The sequence below is a fragment of the Ursus americanus genome, chromosome 20, assembly GCF_024610735.1.
Source record: "Ursus americanus isolate L20-20 chromosome 20, mUrsAme1.1.p, whole genome shotgun sequence".
Taxonomy (NCBI): domain Eukaryota; kingdom Metazoa; phylum Chordata; class Mammalia; order Carnivora; family Ursidae; genus Ursus; species Ursus americanus.
In genome coordinates this window covers 36,977,984-36,996,237 of record NC_142146.1, presented here as the reverse complement: position 1 = coordinate 36,996,237, position 18,254 = coordinate 36,977,984, and the positions used below count along the sequence as shown (strand labels likewise).

General features: G+C 46.3%; 1 long non-coding RNA gene across 1 annotated transcript in view; it reads left to right on the top strand.

Moving 5' to 3' along the window:
- The window catches only part of LOC123788496 (uncharacterized), a 92,547-nt gene extending 74,872 nt beyond the window's left edge, over nucleotides 1–17,675 (top strand). The window contains exons 3-4 of the long non-coding RNA XR_006778515.2: nucleotides 15,848–15,917; nucleotides 17,311–17,675. This is a non-coding gene — a long non-coding RNA (uncharacterized LOC123788496). The remainder of the gene's footprint in view (nucleotides 1–15,847; nucleotides 15,918–17,310) is intronic.
- The last annotated feature ends 579 nt before the right edge of the window (nucleotides 17,676–18,254 follow it).

Genomic DNA, 18,254 nt, shown 5'->3' with positions numbered 1-18,254 from the left:
GGGGCCCTGGAGGGAGGGATGCCTTTTCCTAATTACAGCAAAGGCATTTGCTTCCTGAGAAAGTTCCAGCTTACTATTGGAACTAGAGAAAGGAATAGACTACTCTAATCCTGGAGTGAGGGTGGAGGGTAACCCAAGGCCATATATGCAAGGAGAGAGAACTCAACACCAAAGGAGTGTGAGCTGTGGGGCCCGGACCTCTGGGAACACAGATAAATACCTGGCTCCTGCTTCTGGGAGCAGATACTCCCCTGCAGAGAAATTATACACCTGAGATAAATGTAAACAAGTGACCAAATGGACAAGGATGACGTGCTGGAGTGTGGGACACAGCTGGTATTTTAGATGTTGGGCTCTGTCTGGGGACATGCTTGGTTAGGCTTTCTGACAGTATCACTTCTCTGCTCAAAACCCTTCCCTGGGTCTGTCTCTGGTCACCTTCAGGAGAAAGAAAACCTAACTGTTTTGCAGGGCACAAAAAGAGTACCCTTTGAGATCTGACCACTGCCCATCCTTGCAGCCCCATTTGCTAGCCCTGGGGTGCTCCAGGCCCCTCCACCCTCATGGAGCCTTGGAGTCCTGGAAGCCTTGTGCCCTCAGGGCTCTGTTGTCTCTCAGCCTGGATGCCCTCATGTGCCCTCCTGCTGACTTGTACACCACTGCCCCCTCTCTGTCTAGCTGACTCTCACATGGTTCCTGACTGCAGCAATGCCCATGGGGTTGGAGATTTCCTCCCAAAGACCACCTTTCATCTTTCTTTTAGTTGAAGTGAATTGGGAGCAGTCCTCCTGGTTACATAATTTCTCCTACTCTGTCATTCATTCCTAAAACTTCATAGGCAGAGAGAGGAGAGGGGAGGTCCACATTACCCAGCGTGGGGCTCAGAGAGGGAAGACATATTGAGCCTTTGTACAAATTAAACTTTACGTGCAGCGACAAACCATTACATGCTCTGCTGAGGTAGAAAATGGCATTTTTCTTTAAGCTCCGTTATGTTTGAATGTTATTTGAATAATAGTATACTTCTACATCCAAATCAATTCCTTCTTAGAATTACTCTATACTTTTGAAACATAGTCTTTTAGGCCACACATATTTAATCTTGGTGGGATATCATTCCATTTGCTGACACCATTCAGCTTCAGTGTTCGGTTGTAGCCAGAATTAACATGAGTGAGCTCCTAATTGTGTTTTGTGAATCAAAACCTAGAAAAGAACTAAAAAATTTGCCTCAAAAAGAAAATAGACTTCTTATATATAGTGCCTTCTGGGTACCCTCGAAAGCCTGAGATTTTGCTTCAATTGACTGAACAGGTTAGGCCATTTGTGCCAGTGTTCACTCTAAGTGATGGATGCATTTTCCTTCCTGGGCATGAGGGAAGGTGGAGGATGAAAAATGGTGACCCCGGCTGCTTGCATGGGACCCTTTTATCTGTTCCTTTTGTTCCCCTTTCCTGCCATGAAATTCATTAGGTGTGCACTGTTCTAATAGCTGCTACAACCCAAACAGTAAAAACCTAGTAAGTCAGATCATGGGGAGCTATCTACTTGCATTGAATTGTGTTGACATCCTACTAACGTGCTTTTTCTGCCTTGCTCTTAAGAGGCTTCCTTTGATGGATGATGTAAGAAACGGATGGGTGAAATCCTCCAGGGTATTTATCGTAGCTTGTTGGTGAGGATATTGTCCACTAAATCAGTGGACCTTGTTTGAAGAGCCACGTGAAAAATTTAAGGCTTGAGTACGAGAAAGGCATTGTTTCATCTGGAAAACTACTATGCTTTATTTTTTGTGGACAGATTCAATTTTGTAATTGATTGTCTTGCTTTGGCTGCCAGGAAACTCAGAGACATATTTGCAGTCCAATTTTTTACCAGTGTTTGACCCTGTGAACCCCATATTTATGTATGCTGTCTCTGATTCATCTTTCTGTTGTATTTACACTTCTTTTTTTTTCTGGTTTTATCTGATATGTGCATATATTCATATCCCTAGCTCGAGCTCCTTCTGTCAAGCACACAGAATGGGTGGAACCCAATTAGGATGCTGGCAGGAGACAAGTATTTACATATACTTATTCTTTTCTGCCACTGTCCCATCAGACCTGCTCTGTGAACCATAGTTCCCTGTGCCTTTGATGAAATTGCTATGAAGTCCATAGCTTTTCTTGTCACTGTTAGGGACAAACAGCCTTTGTTGACATTCAATCACAAGAACAGTCTCATCTTAATAATTACAACGTTCATTCCAGAGCAGTAACCAAAATTTAGAACTTTCTTCCAGGTTAGACTTCTTCAGCTTTGAGCCTGCTTTAGGATGGGAACCTTGTTGGGGGGTGTGGAGTAGGGGTACAGCCAGCATCTACAGTCAGCATCTCTTTTTCCCTGAATTACTTTTCTAACCACCCTCACCCTCCTCCCCAGATTGCCTCTTGCTCCTCCTGAGTTGGATGGAAGGTAAGGGATAGGAAAACTTACCTGAAAGTTTTTGCCCACGGAGATTGCCTTGTCCTGAGATAGAAAGCGGTTTTGGTCTTTTCAAAGTGACCCATTCAGCTTTCATAATGAAGCCCAGCAGGTAAAATACAACACACATTTGCTCCACTGTTGGTGGAGGGCAATCTGCCTCCTGGCTGCTTCAAGCCAAGTCTCTCATACACTTCTTTAATATGTCACACTTATCTTGGTACCTGTCACACACCAGTGGCACAGGTCAGCCTGCCCAAATGGTTCCTGTGATGCCCTCTTTGGATTTTTTCAACTTCACAATTTGGTTGTGTGCCCTTAGAGTGCAACTCTAAGGTTTAATGAAGGGCCTATGGACAGAGGTGTGGCAGGGTAAGGACAAAAGATGGCAAGGCTTCTGGATACCAGCACTGTGCCCCGAAGGAGTAGAGGAGGAATAGTGTACTTCCGAAACACAGCCTGCTGGAAAGATATGATGGCTAAGAGGAACCAGCCACAGCCAGAGCAGTGGCCAGGTGGGGGTTATGTTATGGGTTGAATTGTGCCCCCCCAAAAGATATGTTGAAGTCCTAACCCCTAGCACCTGTAAATGTGACCTTATTTGGAAATAGGGCCTCTAAAGATGAAATCAGGATGAGATCATTAGGGTAAGCCTTAATCCAGTATGTCTAGTGTCCTTATAAAACGAGGAGACACAGAGGTGCCTGCAAGGCTCAGCTGGTGAAGTGTCTGCCTTCAACTCAGGTCATGAGCTCAGGGTTCTGGAATTGAGCCCCGCATCGGGCTCCCTGCTTAGCGGGAAGTCTGCTTCTCCCTCTCCCTCTACCCCTCCCTGCTGCTTGTGCTCTCTTTCTCTCAAATAAATAAAATATTGAAAAAAAAGAAGAGGAGACCCAGAGTGAGACCCAGAGAGGATAATGCCACATGAAGATGGAGACAGAGATAGGATGTGTTTACAAGCCAAGGAGCAGGGTGTGTCTACAAGCCAAGGATGTGTCAACAAGCCAAGGATGGCAGGGACCGCCAGCAGTAGGAGAGAAGCATGGAACAGGTTCTCCTGTAGAGCCTCCAGTGGGAATCAACCCACTGACACCTTGATTTGGGTTTCCATCTTCCAGAACTGTGACAGGATACATTTTTGTTGATTTAAGGCATTCCAGTTTGTGGTAGTTTGTTATTGCAGCCCTAGGGAACCAATGCAGGGTGGGATGGAAAAATTCCGTCGGCTCTGTCCTCCTGCCTTCTTCTCTCATGACGGTGCCTCTCACTGGCCAGATCCACCTGGAAACTGGAGAGTGAAGGAACAGCTGTGTGGTCCCTTGGGTCAGCCTCCGGGCACAGGGCAGGGCAGGGAGTGCAGGGAGGGGGGTTGTAAATGGGGAATAATCAGCACAGCCAGCTCAACCTTTGGCTTCAGTCTTCTTCAAGTTCAGAGTTGGGGGTTGCAGGGGATCAATCCTGGAAGCACTGCAGAAACTGCTGTCTTGACCTCTTTTTCTGCCCTTTGAATTTGGTTCTTTTGTGAGCACAAGCAGGCTTGGAACACAGCTGGCTGCTCAAAACTGCATCTTGGCTTAGAAGTCGGCTTTCCCAGGAGAACAATGTTACAAACAGGCAAGGAGTGGTGTATGCATGCTGAGGAAGGCAATGATGTACAGGGTAAAAGGCTGGGGAACAATAAACACGAAACGCTGTTCAGCCTCATTTGTAAGCAGACAAACCCAAGTCAAAACAGCACCAAGATGAATCCATTTTCACCCTTCACTTTGGCTGGCTCCAGTGCTGGCAAGGGCGGGGGAAAATCTATCCCTTCAGTGCCACTTGTCAGGCTGCCTGCAGATTCAGTGTGGTGCGGAGACCCAGCTCAGTGCTGGCACATAGTAGGTGCTCAGCAAGTATGACTCCCTTTCTCTTACTGCCGAGCACTGTTCTCCGACCCCCCACCCCCACTGGCCCTGTGAAGAATATGACATTGAACACTCAAGGCGCAGCATCAGTGCGTCCATGCTAAGGACTTCTTTGCACACATGTTCACCTTTACTGATGGAAACCCCTGGAGCTTTCACACTGAGTGTTCTCAGCAGTACAGACAGCTGGGGCAGAGTGAGCACTCTGTGGGAAAACTGAATACGATCACGCGGGTCTTGAGGGAAGTAGAAGGGCAGGGTGGGAGCTGATAGTTAAGAACAACATTTGCACTTTATGACAGCTGCCCCAGAATTGTGATCCCACTGAGGAAGCCCATTCAAGTTTGACAGGTATAGCTGCAGTGGGTGCTCTGCCTCTGTCTCCTCAGATGCTTTCACCATTTCCACCTGTGCCAGCCAGTGCCTGCCTCTTTGTTGATGCTTTCCCTGAGAGTACTGGAATCCTCTTGTCCTTGTGCACAGCTGGTTGGAAATGCCTATGAATTAACTTCCTCCTAGGGTCAGCCCTTAACCACGAGCTGGTGAGTGTTTAGGCAAGAGTCTTCCAGTCCCCTGGAGCCTTGGCCAGATAATCCTGAGCCATATATTTATGTTATTTTTCAGTTTCCCTACGGGGTTAAGCAATAACCTTCCATTGTGGTAGTTGGCTTAATAACGTGCCTTTACCTGTTGTCCTTGTCTCCCATACTACTTGCCCTCTCTCCTACCCCTGTTCCGTCCACCCCCCTATAGACAATTTATCTTCTAATGCTTGGTTTAGGCCGTCTTCTGGGACAAGCCAAACTAAGACAGGTAGCAAGCTTAGCCTCCTGAACCCCAGATAGTGTCTCTTCTAGTGAGGGATTGGGCTAACTTTGGCCACTTGCTCCTTGCTTTTTTGTGTTGATTCACCAACATTTGCATAGCTCACTCATAACCTCAACATGATGGAAACATACATCTTGCACTTATATACCAGGCACTATTCTGAGCATTTTATGTAAACTTATTACTAAATCCTCATAGAAGTCCTAGGAGGTAAGTATTCTTGTTGTCCTATCACAAGTGAGACAATGGGACCCAACAAAAGACTTACCCAAAGACACAGGGCAAGCAACTGGCTGAGCGGGGCTCCAACCCAGTCTTGTAGCTTTAGCTCATGCTCTTCCCAGTGTACATTTACACTCTGTGAGATGCATTTTTTTTGTTTCTGTGTATTTTTGCTAGCTTTCACGAGAATTCAGGGTTTAGTAATTGAGTCCTTTTGTGGAGGTTATTATCCCCCCATGCAGGAGTTGGGGAGAAAAGGAAGATAAAGGGAAGGTATTATGGACTAAATGTTTGTGTTCCCCCCAAACTCATATGTTGAAGCTTTAACCTCAATGTGATGATATTTGGAGGTGGGGCCTTTGGGGATAACTGGGTTTAGATGAGGGCATGAGGGTAAGGCCCCCATGATGGGATTAGTGTCCTTAAAAGAAGAGGAAGAGAGACCAGAGCTCTTGTTCTCTCCACCATGTGCAAACACAGCAAGCACGTGGCCATCTGCAAGCCAGGAAGAAGGCTCTTACCAGGAGCCAAATATGCCAGCATCTCGATCTCAGACTTACCAGTCTTTAGAACTGTGTGAAATAAATGTCTGTTGTTAAAGGCACCCAGTCTATGACATTTTGTTATAGCAGCCTGAGCTAAGACAGAAGGGAATAGCCAGCCATGAAATTATAGGGAAGATAAAGGATGCTGAGAGGAGAGTAAATCCCAGCCATTGAGCAAGAGTGGGTCTGTTAGCTGCCAGGATGGGTCAGGGGTGAGGTGATCAAGGTTTGACAACTCTGGGCTTTGGGGGCGAGGGTCAAAGAAAAAAACCTCTCAAAAGGATCAGGTAAAGGTTTCTCCAAGGCTCCTTCCTTCTTTTGCTTTCATGGTGGTTCTGGGTTTCTGGGGCCTCTGAAGAGTCCAGAAGTGTAGAGTTAGCCCCCTGAACCACCACTGGGTGCTGGAGGAGGACCACCAAACCAGGTCCTTCATGGTGTGCACATTCCATTCTGCAGAGCTAGCAGAGCTGCCAATATCTTTTTGATACTGCTGGGAAGGGAGGCCTGGGGATGCTCTAGCAAGGGTTGGTAGGTATAAGTTATTAACAATTATTAAGTGCTATTATTATTTTCGTTTAACTGTAGTGGAAAATGGGACTAAGAGATTAGGTAGCTTAGGAGGATCACACAGTAAGTGAAGGAGCCAGACCTCAAACCCAGTGCCTGTATCCCAAACCCCTGAAATGCTCCCCATACTGTGTCCTTCATAGGACAGCACCTCCTCTACTATTTTGTGTCAAGTGTTACAACCATTCTTCTTATGTGGTCTTTTGTTTCATGCAAGTGAACATAAAAGTAAGCATAAAGGCTCATGGGGATGTGGGTGGCCAAATGAAGGGGAGGCTAACTGGGTGGAGGTCTCTGAAGTTCCCATCCCTAGTCAACCAAGAAATTTCACATTCTTTTGCATTTATGTGAGTTCTCCGTAAGACGCCAGCAGGGTTGGGTGGGGGGTGGTATTTGGGAACCACCAATGTAGTAGGAGATGACTAGATCTGCATTTTTTAAAACTGATTTTTAGCGTACTTATCCTGTTTCATTGGCATGTAGAATGCACCAGATGTGCATTTTAAGAATGGGTGCACTGAAGTGCAGAGAAGGATTTTTTTGGGTGGGTCTGGCGGAGTAAGAGGGTCAGTGAGAGGCCAATGGAAGTGCAGGAGATGGTGGTAGCTTGGACCAGGGACCAGAGGATGTGCAGACTGAGAGAAGCTGGGAGGTTTAAGACATATTTGGGAGGTAACATTTCAAACTCAGCACTTCCTTTTAAATTTGAGTTCCCTACCTTGTTATCTAATTGTGTGCCCCTGCTTTTAGTTTAAGGCTTATAGGCTTCAGGTAATTTATGATATAGTTTGTTGATCAAAGGGAGAAAGTTCTGTTACAAAAATGTTTGTTTCGATTGGGGGTGGGAAGAGAGTGGGTCTCTGTCCCTCAAAGTGGATTGGATTGTCCCAAGATTCTACCATTGCACGGGGCAGACTTTTCTCCCCTTGCCATCCTGCTGTCATTCTTAGGGACTTCAGTCTGCTCATGGGTGGTCTGTTCCTTGCTCTGCCTCCTCAGAGTCTTGGTCTCCATAATTCAAGAAGGCTTCCTCTCCTCTCCATTTTGGCTGTCTGTTCTCATGGCCATGCCCATATTTTCCCTTGGATTTCCTCCACTCTGATGTCCTGAACTATGGTTACTCTTGGATCATCCCTTCTCTCTCTCTCTCTCCCCCTCTGGGTGCCTCCCGCAGCATCTGCTCTCCATTCCTGCTGAGATTTCTACCTCCTTCAAACTCCTAAGTTCTTTCTATTTTCACCTTTCATTTAGTCACCTGTATCCCAATCTACCCCGACACAGTGTCTCTTTTGCCAGCATCTCCCCTCCCTTTACCTAACTTGCTTCTCAGTGCCACACGACAAGCATCCTTCACACAGGGTTAGTCTGGCTCTTGATCTTCTCTATTCCATTGCTAGGCTGCCAAGCACTGTCAGTCGGTACAGTTACACAATTTTGCTGATTGGGCCACGAGAAATTTCTGGTCTGCTACCTGAGTTAGGTGCTCACATCTGCATGGGAAGATCATGTTTCCCTGGCAATGATCTTCTCTCTTCCTCTCAGAGGCTCATTCACACATTTTCCTCTCTCTTCAAACCCTCTATGTCAATACCTCTCCCATCACCTTTGGGAATTGACTTGGCCTCCCACTGAGCTGAGAAAGTAGATGCTCAGAAGGAGGTTCTTGCTCTGCCTTCCAAAATTACCTGCACCCCCACCAGTTTTGTCTTTTTTCTTCTGGTCTCATGGGAAAAAGTGATGTAGGGCTATTCTTTCCAGCTGGGTCTGTTTCCTGTGTTTGTGTATTGTTCCCTCTACCTGACCAAAACCATTCATTCTTTTCCACCCCTTGGAAGGATCCTTTGATCATCGTCAGCCCCTCATTTCCTCAGTAGCTGGCCCCTTAGTTTCCCCATCTTTAAGGTCCCCAACCCCTATCTTATATGACTTCAGAGCTCAAGGCACGAGGCCAGTGGGGGCTAGGGCTGGGGTGTGCTGAGTCTTCCCAGCAATCCATTTCAGTCTTGCGCCAGGTTGGAACTGCACCAAATTTCTACCAGGTGTGCCTTAGAAACTTGGCACCTGAGGAGAAATTGAATTTCTGAATTGTTATCAACACTGACCTTAAAAAAAAAGTCCAGTAAGAAGCCAAGAGGATTTATCAGTTTCAACCTGGTGAACTTCAGTTCGAGAATTGTGTTTTGGGAGCTTGTTCTTTGTAAGCTTATTACAAAAATAATACAGCTACATAATTGCAGGAGGAAAATGAAATTTTATTCTCTTTCTTTGATAACCTTGAGGGAAAATAGAAGCACACAGAAAATTCTATACTTAGGAAAAATAACCAGAACCTTCCAAAAATGCTATGTAATTTAGTTGTGAGGTGCTTTGGAAAAAAATAAAAGTCTATTTATCTTAAGCCCCTAAAGAAATATCTTCATGGAGAGATTATCCCACTGAAATTTATTTTAAGGAATTATTTAAAAAACATTGGTCTTCACCACCCATTAATCAGATTTCATTTGATCTTACTTTGGTTTCTCTTTAGTTATGGGTAATTATTTTAAGACTGCTGATTGCCTGCTATAAATTTGGGTTTTTATGTTATAAAAACATTTCAAATGATCTATTGGCCTGAACACTGTCAAGGAGGACTGGGAGAGTTCTGGGAGGCAAATCACTTTAAAGTCGATTGGGCTTGGTCTGGGTTGTGACAGAGAAGAATGAAAATGGTGTTGCTCTGGAGGTTTGCTTCAGAGGCAGACTATTCCTCCAGTGTGGCAGAGGTCTGAAAGGCAGCAGTGGATTGGAATGAATCTCCAAGCCCACTTTTGGGGAGGCTTAAAGCCATAGCTGGCCGGAGAGGACAGTGGGCCTCCTGCACCATCAGCTTCTTAGGGCCTTTGTACAGTGTCCTTCCCAGGGCCCTAGAAGGAGCCCCGTTGGACAAATCCTTACATGCCCCAGTGTTTTTCTCTGGAGGGAATCATGCCTCTGGCTTTCCTAAAGTCAAACATCAAGGCTATCTTGAAGTGCAAGCAGACAGGAGCACGGTGACCCATGTGGTGTAGACAGTCATAAGCGTGTAGTCACTCTGATCCAACACAGTGGTGGAACCTCTAAAAAGTTGCTCAGATGTTCCAGGTCTCTATGTTTTCTCACTTGTACAATGGGAGAAGGAAGAACGCTTGAATATCATAAAGTTGTCACAAAGAATCAATGAGATGAGGCACATAAAGTACTCAACCCAGTGTATGGCCCATAATAGGTACTCAGTGCACATCATTATCCTTAGTACTGTTAACCAGGCTAATAATATCTTGGAGGTTGTTGTGACAACTAAATGACATAACCCAGGTGAAGGGCTTACAGTGTTGGCCACACAACAAGCACTTAATATAGAAGAGTCATTAATGTAAGTAATGTAATTGTGTTCAACCTGTCCCCCCATCATCTCTGACCCTCTCATTTTCACTTGTGGCACCAGGGCCACGCTGGCCTCCGTCTGTTCCCCAAATGTCCAAGTCCATTACCTCCTCTCCTGTCCCTTGCATCTGCACTTGGTGGCTTCTCTTCATCACTCAGTTCTCAAGTCTAAAGTCATTTCTGCAAAGCCTCTCAGATTCAAGAGCCTCCCTGGCCCCCACCATGACCATTGTCTATCCCATATGAGGCAGCACATGCCAGCATTTATTTATTCATTATCTATTCCCTCCAGCTGGACTGCAAGTTCCATGAGAATTGGGATCTCTCTTATCTACTGCAGTTCCCAGGGCACAGGACAATGTCTGACACAGATTAGGGGCTCAAAAAAATACCTTCCCCAGCTTCAGTCCATCAAGTGCCCCTTGGGAGCCCCTTGAGGGAATTCATTTTGGAGTCAACATCTTGGAGCCTTGAAAATGCTGAGTGTTCTCTGGAATAGGCTACATAAGAAACCTCACAGCACTAGGCACTAAGAATGTTCAGGGAAATAAAACTCCCCAGTGAAAAAAATAAGCTTATTACATTGGAAACCGGGGATGTACTGTATGGTGACTAACATAATATAATAAAAAATCATTAAAAAAAAAAAAGAAAAAAAAAGAAAAAAATAAGCTTAGTCTGCAAGTAGGGTTTGGATACACTGGGCTGAGTAGAAAAGAAAATTCTATCTTCCAGGAGGGAGGTAGTGGCAGCGAGATCCTCCTGGGGTACCCTTCTGCCCAGGGAGGTAGGAGAGGAAGACCCACTGACTTCCTGGGAGTGAGTGTTGTGGGAAGAGGGTCTGACTCCCAGGGCTTGGCTCCCTTGGCAGAGTAGGAGATGGGAAAGAGGGGTAGAGGCCCAGGCCACATCTGTGGACGGGCAGTGCATGGGCCCCAGCAGTGATTTAATCTAGAAGATGTGAATCGACTCAGGGATAACCCAGAGGGTGTGGGAGAGGCAGGAGAGAAGTGCAGAGAAATGGTCAAAACAGAAGGAGCAGGGGACAGGGGGCTGAATCTCCGTGTCTAACGGGTTTAGGAAATTCATCTATCCATCCCTCCAAATCATTATCCCTTCCTCCCTCCCTCCTTTTTTTCTCTATCGCTGCCTACTTTCTTCCCTCTTTCTGCCTTTCCTTTCTGCCCTTCCTCTGTCCATAAACCAGTCCAAGAGCCAGTCACCTGCTGGTTGCTGGGGGCACTAAATAATACCCAATCCAAACTCAATGAATTCACAGTCAACTTAGGGAGGGGGGAGGCAAGCAGGGTCACTGCTACAGCATAAGGCTCTGAAAACTTTAAAAAGCCTCTACTTCTTTATGAAGGGAAAGGTGCTTTGTTTTTCCTTAAGTAAAAAAGAAAAATCAATTAAGTTTATACACTGTTCCACCTGAATGGCGGTGTCTGGCAACTGTGTCTCTACCTGGGGGAGCTTTCTGGCACCTGGGGCCGCAGTTTCACACATGCCCACCTACCACCCTAGATGTCAAGATCCCTGCCTGTCCCCTACCCCTCAGTAGGCAACTGAGTCAGGATCAGAGTCTGAAATAGAGATGCTGGGAGTAGAACTGTGTCTCCCAGAGCAATGGATGGGCAAGAGGAATGATGTAAAGAGAGGCCTGAAGTGCTATCCGGAATAAGACACTGCTGCACAAATATGGATGAGCCAGGGGAGTGTGTACAAGACTGGCGGGTTTAAGTGGGAGGCGGCTCATGGCTATTGTCCCAGCACACATATGGATAGGAGGTCTGTAGTCTACACCCTGAGTGTATGTCTAGATTTCAATGGCAATCCTTAGGTGTGCTGCCCTTGTACAGTGCACAGTCTGATCATCATAAATAGCAGTCCTGCAGACAAGTAAAGGCATAATATAAACAGCAGGATGCACTGAGACAGAGGAGAGCACAGCCGTGAGAGGAGAGCCCCAGCCCAAGGCTTTCAGATTCTGTAAAGAGCACCTCAGATGGTCAGGAATGGCCAGCTCCTCTCTCCTCCATCCATAGGGCCTGACTTGGCCCCATCTGCCTTTGTGGCTTGGTCCAGTGCCTTGCCTGGCTTGTTGGGGTGAGGTCCTGGCTTTGGCCTAGCAGTCCTTTGGCAGCCTCTCAGGTCCTTGCACCACATGCAAGGACAGGGACAGGAAGTGCTGAACAACTGCTCCTGCTCAGGCCCCAGCACCCCAATCCTGCTTGTCAGGGCAGGACAGGGATGATAGCCCCTCAGCCCTTGGTCCAGGAGCACAGCAAGGAGGGGCAGCAGGTCCTGTGCTTCCAACGGCCATCTCAGCTCTCCTTCCCCAGTGTGCTGCCCTGGGAGGCAGTCACAGCATCTAGGAGGGGCTAATGGTCTTAGGGCTGGAGGTGGGAGAAGCTGGAATTGATGGGGCGAGGAAAACACTGTGATTTAACAACCCCACAAAGTGGATTGTGCCAGCATTTGCACCAACCAACACATCACAGAACAAGCTCTTGAGGGATTCTGAGTCTTCTGTGTTTGATTTATAAAAGTTTACTACAAAAAATTGATTGGGGCTGGCAGTGGATTGCCGCTGCTGGATTATCTTAATGTCTTCCTGGAGAAACTCTGTGCAGGTTATTCTTCTTGCTAATAAGAATCACGTATCTATTTATCTATCTGCCTGGGAACAAAAATTCGACACTGCCAGGGAACATTGTCCTTGCTGGAGAAAATCCTGTCTTTTCTGAGATGTATGCATGTGCTTTCTGGGTGACTTATCGTGGGTCTTCCTGGGCCCTGATGTTCTGTCTGGGTGAGAGCTTAAATGGGACAGCCCCCAGTGTTTGCCAGGACTGTCTGCAGGGACTTAGCTGCCTCCACAGCTGAGGGAGATGCAGTTCTGTGGATCCTCTCCCCACCTGCAGATCACGGCTTACTCTCAATTTCCAAATGCTTTCAAACAAAGTATTTCTACCAACATCTGTACATATATGAGAAGGTGAAGGGGACTAGTGGGGAAAACAAAACAAAAGGGGAAACATGCATTCTGAGATCAAGGCTTGGGTTTGAATCCCAAAAATATTTGCCCCAGTAGTAGTGTAATTTGACCTTTGTGGTAGACAGAATAATGGCCCTCAAAGAATGCATGCCCTAATTCTAGGAACCTTTGAATATGTTATCTCACATGGCAGAAGGGATTTAGCTGATGTGATTAAGTGAAGAATTGTGAGATGGGAAGATGATCTTGGATTATCCAGGTGGGTGCAATGTAATCACAAGGGTCCTTATAAGGAGAAAAGAGAAGGAAATGGAATGATAGAAGCAGAGGGGAGGCAGGGAGGAAGAGAGAGAATGAGAATACTGGAAAATGTTATGCTGCTGGCTTTGAAGATGGATGAAGAAGTTGTGAGCCAAAGAATGCAAAAAGCCTGTAGTTGCTGGAAAGGGCAAGGAAATGAATTTCCCTCCTAGAACCTCTGAGGGAGTGTGGCCCTGCTGACATCTTGATTTTAGCCCAGTGAAACCCATTTAGACTCTCTGACTTCCAGAACCACGAGATAATACACTTGTATAGCTTTAAGCCACTAAGTTTGTGGTACTTTGTTATAGCAGCAACAGGAACCTCATACCGGCACATTGCTTCCTCTCTCTTAACTTCAGTTAGCTCATTTTCAATAAGAGAAGGGAAGGCAAGCTATGACTTGCTTCCCCTGTAAGGTTGTTGTGTGGGTGAAATGAGATAGTGACTTTGCAGTGGTTGGATAGGTGGAAGAGAGAGAGGAGGGTGCAGAGGATGGCCTTCAGCAGCAGGCATTCTGGAAAGTGTTTGTCAAACTGTCTGTGGTGAAGGTCCCCTCCCCCCATTTTTAATAAATTTCAATCCTTTGTGGATCAATACTTTTATAAAATACAATAAAAATGAATCATTAGAAAAAATGAAATAAAGGGCACACAAAATCCAAGCCCTATTTTTTTATTATTAGATTTAACAGCCATAAAATTGTTCTGTGTAATTGCTCTGAAAGTTTCTAAATGCTTACTCTCACTTTCTGTACTTGCCTCACTTTCTGTTCATGGGTAACAAACAGTTTGGGACCGTCCCTGGTTGAGGCCTATGCTCTGAATCGGTTGTTATCCGGAGGTGAGTATAAGTTGCTCTCGAGGCCTGGGGAAGTCAGATTGCTTTATAGATGAGGCAGTGGCCGGACTGAATTTTGAAGGGCAAAAGGGTCTTATGAGGAAGAAAAGAGCAAAATACAAAGCAAGGGGAACAGCATGTCAAAAGCGTGGAGGTGTGCAGGGCACCATACCTCCAATATTAATTTACCTGATGGTGTCTTTGAGAGACACCTGTTCTAGGACTTTCATAAAGAGGAGAACGTAACATGCTACAGTGTTAATGGTAAGAACACGACCTCTCAACTTAAAGCCTCCCAGAATCTTCTCCTTGCTCTTAGGATCAAGCAACAGCTCTCAGTGGAGCCCACAGAGGCTGGTGAGCCTTGGGGCTGTTCCCTCGTCCAGCTACACCTCACCACGCTCCAGTCCCCCAACCCCACGCCATGCTCCAGGCCAACCAGACTCCTTTCCCATTCTTATAGCCATGTCCTGCCCCAGGACCCTGGCATAGTGTTCCTCAGACTGGCATGTCTTCCCCATCTTCTTGTCAGGTGAACTTTTGTCTATTCTTCAGGTCTCAGCTTAAGTGACATTTCCCTGGGGGATCATCTCCTACCTCCCAGCTTTTGTCTTGATATGTGTTCCAATAAGCACCTAAGATAAGGTTTTGCATGTCTTAGTGCTCAGTAAGTATCTAGAGGACAGATGAAATAAACTTGCTACATTTCTCTCTCCCCAGCATGTACCACAGTTGCAGTGAAAATTTTTGTGTATACATCTGTTTAGAGTTGATATTCCCACTGAACTATAAGCTATATGAGGTCAGGGATTATGTTGTTTTGCCCTATATAGGGCCTCATACATAGCAGATGCTCAATAAATACATGACGAATGAGTATTTGAGTGAGAGGATGAGTGGTGGAAGTTGGGTGGATTGGTGGGGTAAACCCTAGGGAAAGAGTTTGGTTGTCCTCCTTGGAGTTGCCTAAAAGCATTGGCAACAGCAATAGGTGACATTCAGAGAGAGAGAGAGAGAGATAGCCTGTTGATTATGTTTCTTTGGAGAGACCTGATTAATACAGCACAGTCACAGAGTAGAGTGATCAACATGGTGGCAGAGATCCGAGTGCTCTATCACAAAGGTTCTGCTAAGACAGGAAGGATGGCCTTTGATTTCATTGCTTGGGAATCCTTGGGGCATTGAACCTCTCCTTGGCATAGATCAGGCCCCACAAGGGCAGCATCCCCTCGCCTGACACATTCCTGGAAACATGGCTTCCACAGGGCTCCAAGCTTTGAGGGGTACTGGCAGGTGCATGGGATTGTTCATTCAGCAACTGTGCATTGAACGTCATTTATGGGATGGATCTTGTTCTAGGAATACAGTCATGAAGAATGCAGGTTTACAAGTCCCTCCTCTTATGGGGCCTTTGTTGTATCAGTGTGGGAGAACAGACAGTAAGGAAATAGAATAAGTTGTGTGAAGACAATGAGGCATTGTGCTGGCTTCTTGCGGCAGTAATGTTAGGTGAGAAGTATGTTCTAGGCAGAGGAAAGAGCTAAGGCAAACATGGGTGCAGAAAGGAGAGTGATGGGGCTGAGCCTAGTGAGCATATCAGGGTGGTCTATAGTGAGACTGGAAAACTGGGCTGGGGCCCCAAACAGGTAGGGCCTGTAGGCCACAGAAAAGAGCTTAGATTTATTCCAAGTGGGAAGAAAAATCCTCAGGGGGTCTCAAGTAGGGGAACATTCTGATTTATCATGGAATATGATGTCCATCTGTTGCAGTTGTCCAAATGAGAGCTGATGGTAGCCTGGACTGGAGTGCTGGCAGAGAAGGGGACAGGCATGGACAAAGGTGGGTATGTTTTGGAGGTAGAAGTGAGATGAGTTGCTGATGAGTGCTGGGGGAAGGGTATGAAAGAAGGAATGGATTCAAGGGAAATGCCCTGATCTTGTCCCACCAGTTGGGCCAGAACCATCTCTGGAAGCACATCAGATCACTAAGGAAACATGGGGCTCTTGTCTGCTTCTTGTATCTTCAGCCTTGCCTACCATTTGGGAGACCCCTGTCTCTCAGGGCAGAGATGACCCTTAGTCCCTGGGTCTCACAAATGCCGGGCACAGGTCACTGCATGCCCCTGGGTGAGCATGGGTAGGTGGAGAGCTGCCTGTTAGACATGCCCAGTGTGCCAGGCTCCTCACACTTGTACCCTTTCTTGCTCATGCTGCTCTTGGGCCTGGAAGACTTTCCCCTCTGCTTTTTTTTTTTTTAAGTTATGCAAAGTTGTGCATTAGATTACTTTTTTAAATTTTTAAAGATTTTGTTTATTTATTTGAGAGAGAGAGGCAAAGAGTGTGTGTGTGTGAGAGAGAGAGAGAGAGCATGAGCAGTGGGGAGGGGCAGAAGGAGAGGGAGAAGCAGACTCCCCTGCTGAGCAGGGAGCCTGACTCAGGGCTCGATCCCAGGATCCTGGGATCTTGACCTGAGCCAAAGGCAGACGCTTAATGACGAGCCCACCCAGGCATCCCTGACCTTCCCCCTCTTCTGAGGACTAACGTTGCTCATCCCTGGAGCCTTTCTTGGGCAGCCCCACCCACCCCATGCCTCTCCTCTATGTGCCCACAGCCTTGTGGTTAAAGTTAATTGTCTTTCTCCTTAAGGGTCATCTTTCATGAGCTGGTGAATTCCTGAGGGCAGGGACCGTGTCTCATTTATATTCCCAGCCCCCAGTCCAGGGGTCTCAGTCATTGTTTGAATTGATACAGCAAAACGAATCCATTGCTGGCCACAGCAGTAGTGGGCTGGGGAGAGAAACTTGCCTTTTCCAGAAGTGTCTGGCTTCTCTTTCACAAGCGATACTTCACACACCAGCAGAACAATGATAATAGACTCCAGCTTTATCTTTGTTTCCCTGATTAGGAAGACCTAGTTTTAAGTTAAGTTTGTAAATGAGGTGCTGTGACTATTTTTTCAATAAAAGACCCAAATTTGCTTGAATTTGAGTGGTAAGTATTTTACATTTATTAAGACATGTTTGGCATTATGTTCAAAGTGGAATACATCAGCTGATCTATAATACAGGCTCAGTGTTAGGCTAAAATTCAAATATGCTCACGCTAATGGGAAGAAGTCTAGGGGCTTTAATCACAGCTTGTGATTCAGCATGATTGACAGTGTTTCCATTTTTCAAAGTCCCTGTTTTTCATGTAGAATGAGTGACTCCTTTTTCATTTTGTTCCTGTAATAGGAAACATTCTCATTGTGGAGGGAAATTTCTACAAGCAGCCCATTAAATAGTAAAATGTTACTGCTGTGCCTGAGTGAAATTATCATCCGGGGGAAGCGCCAGCTCTTCAGGTATACAATACCCGGAGTGGGTTTTCCCAGACTGCTGAGCTTGGAGGCAGTTTGTTCCATCATCTGGGGTTATACACATTCAACATTATTGTCCCTCCTCTCCAACAAATGAAACCTTGCTTTGCTTGAGTTGGGCCTCTTCTGGATGTCAGCTCTGGAAACTCACTCCAGGTACTTCAAGTGCAAAAGGACTTGGAAGACTCTCAGGTGTGTTGCTGAATTCAACGTCAGAGGTAAAAGCCAGGCGGTGGGACTGGAGCTGGCCTGGAATTTTATTCCAGGCTGGGGATCTTCACTCTGTGTATTTACTCATGTTGCTCTTTGTTCTTCCGTCTTGCTGTGACCCAGGCTTCTTGCTTCCCAGTTCTGGGAAGAAAATAGACACCCAGAAAGAGTCTGACCTCTTCCCCAAATGCAATGCCCTTCCCTAGACCAGTCCATGGTAAGCAGGGGCAGGGGGTTGCACGATCACATCAAACTTCTGCTACAACCCTATGGATGGGGTGACGAAGGCTCAATTTCTAGAAAGGTGTTACATTGCTAGCAAGAGTCCAAATTCACCCAATAAAAGGATAACAAGCTTAGTGGCTCCTGCCACATTGGAATTCTGACAATGAAGCCCATAAATATCTACTTTTGGAAAGAGGATTGTGAAGGACAGAGATCATGTATTTCTGATTCTTTGTGGATCTGTGACCAGATCTCAGACCCAGATGCTTGCCACCTCATTCTTAGACCTTATGCTGTTGATTTAGTCTTGGGGACATCACCCCTTCCTCCAAACCCAGTTCCCTTTCCCCTCCTTGGACCAGATCCTCACTAGATAGTATTCAC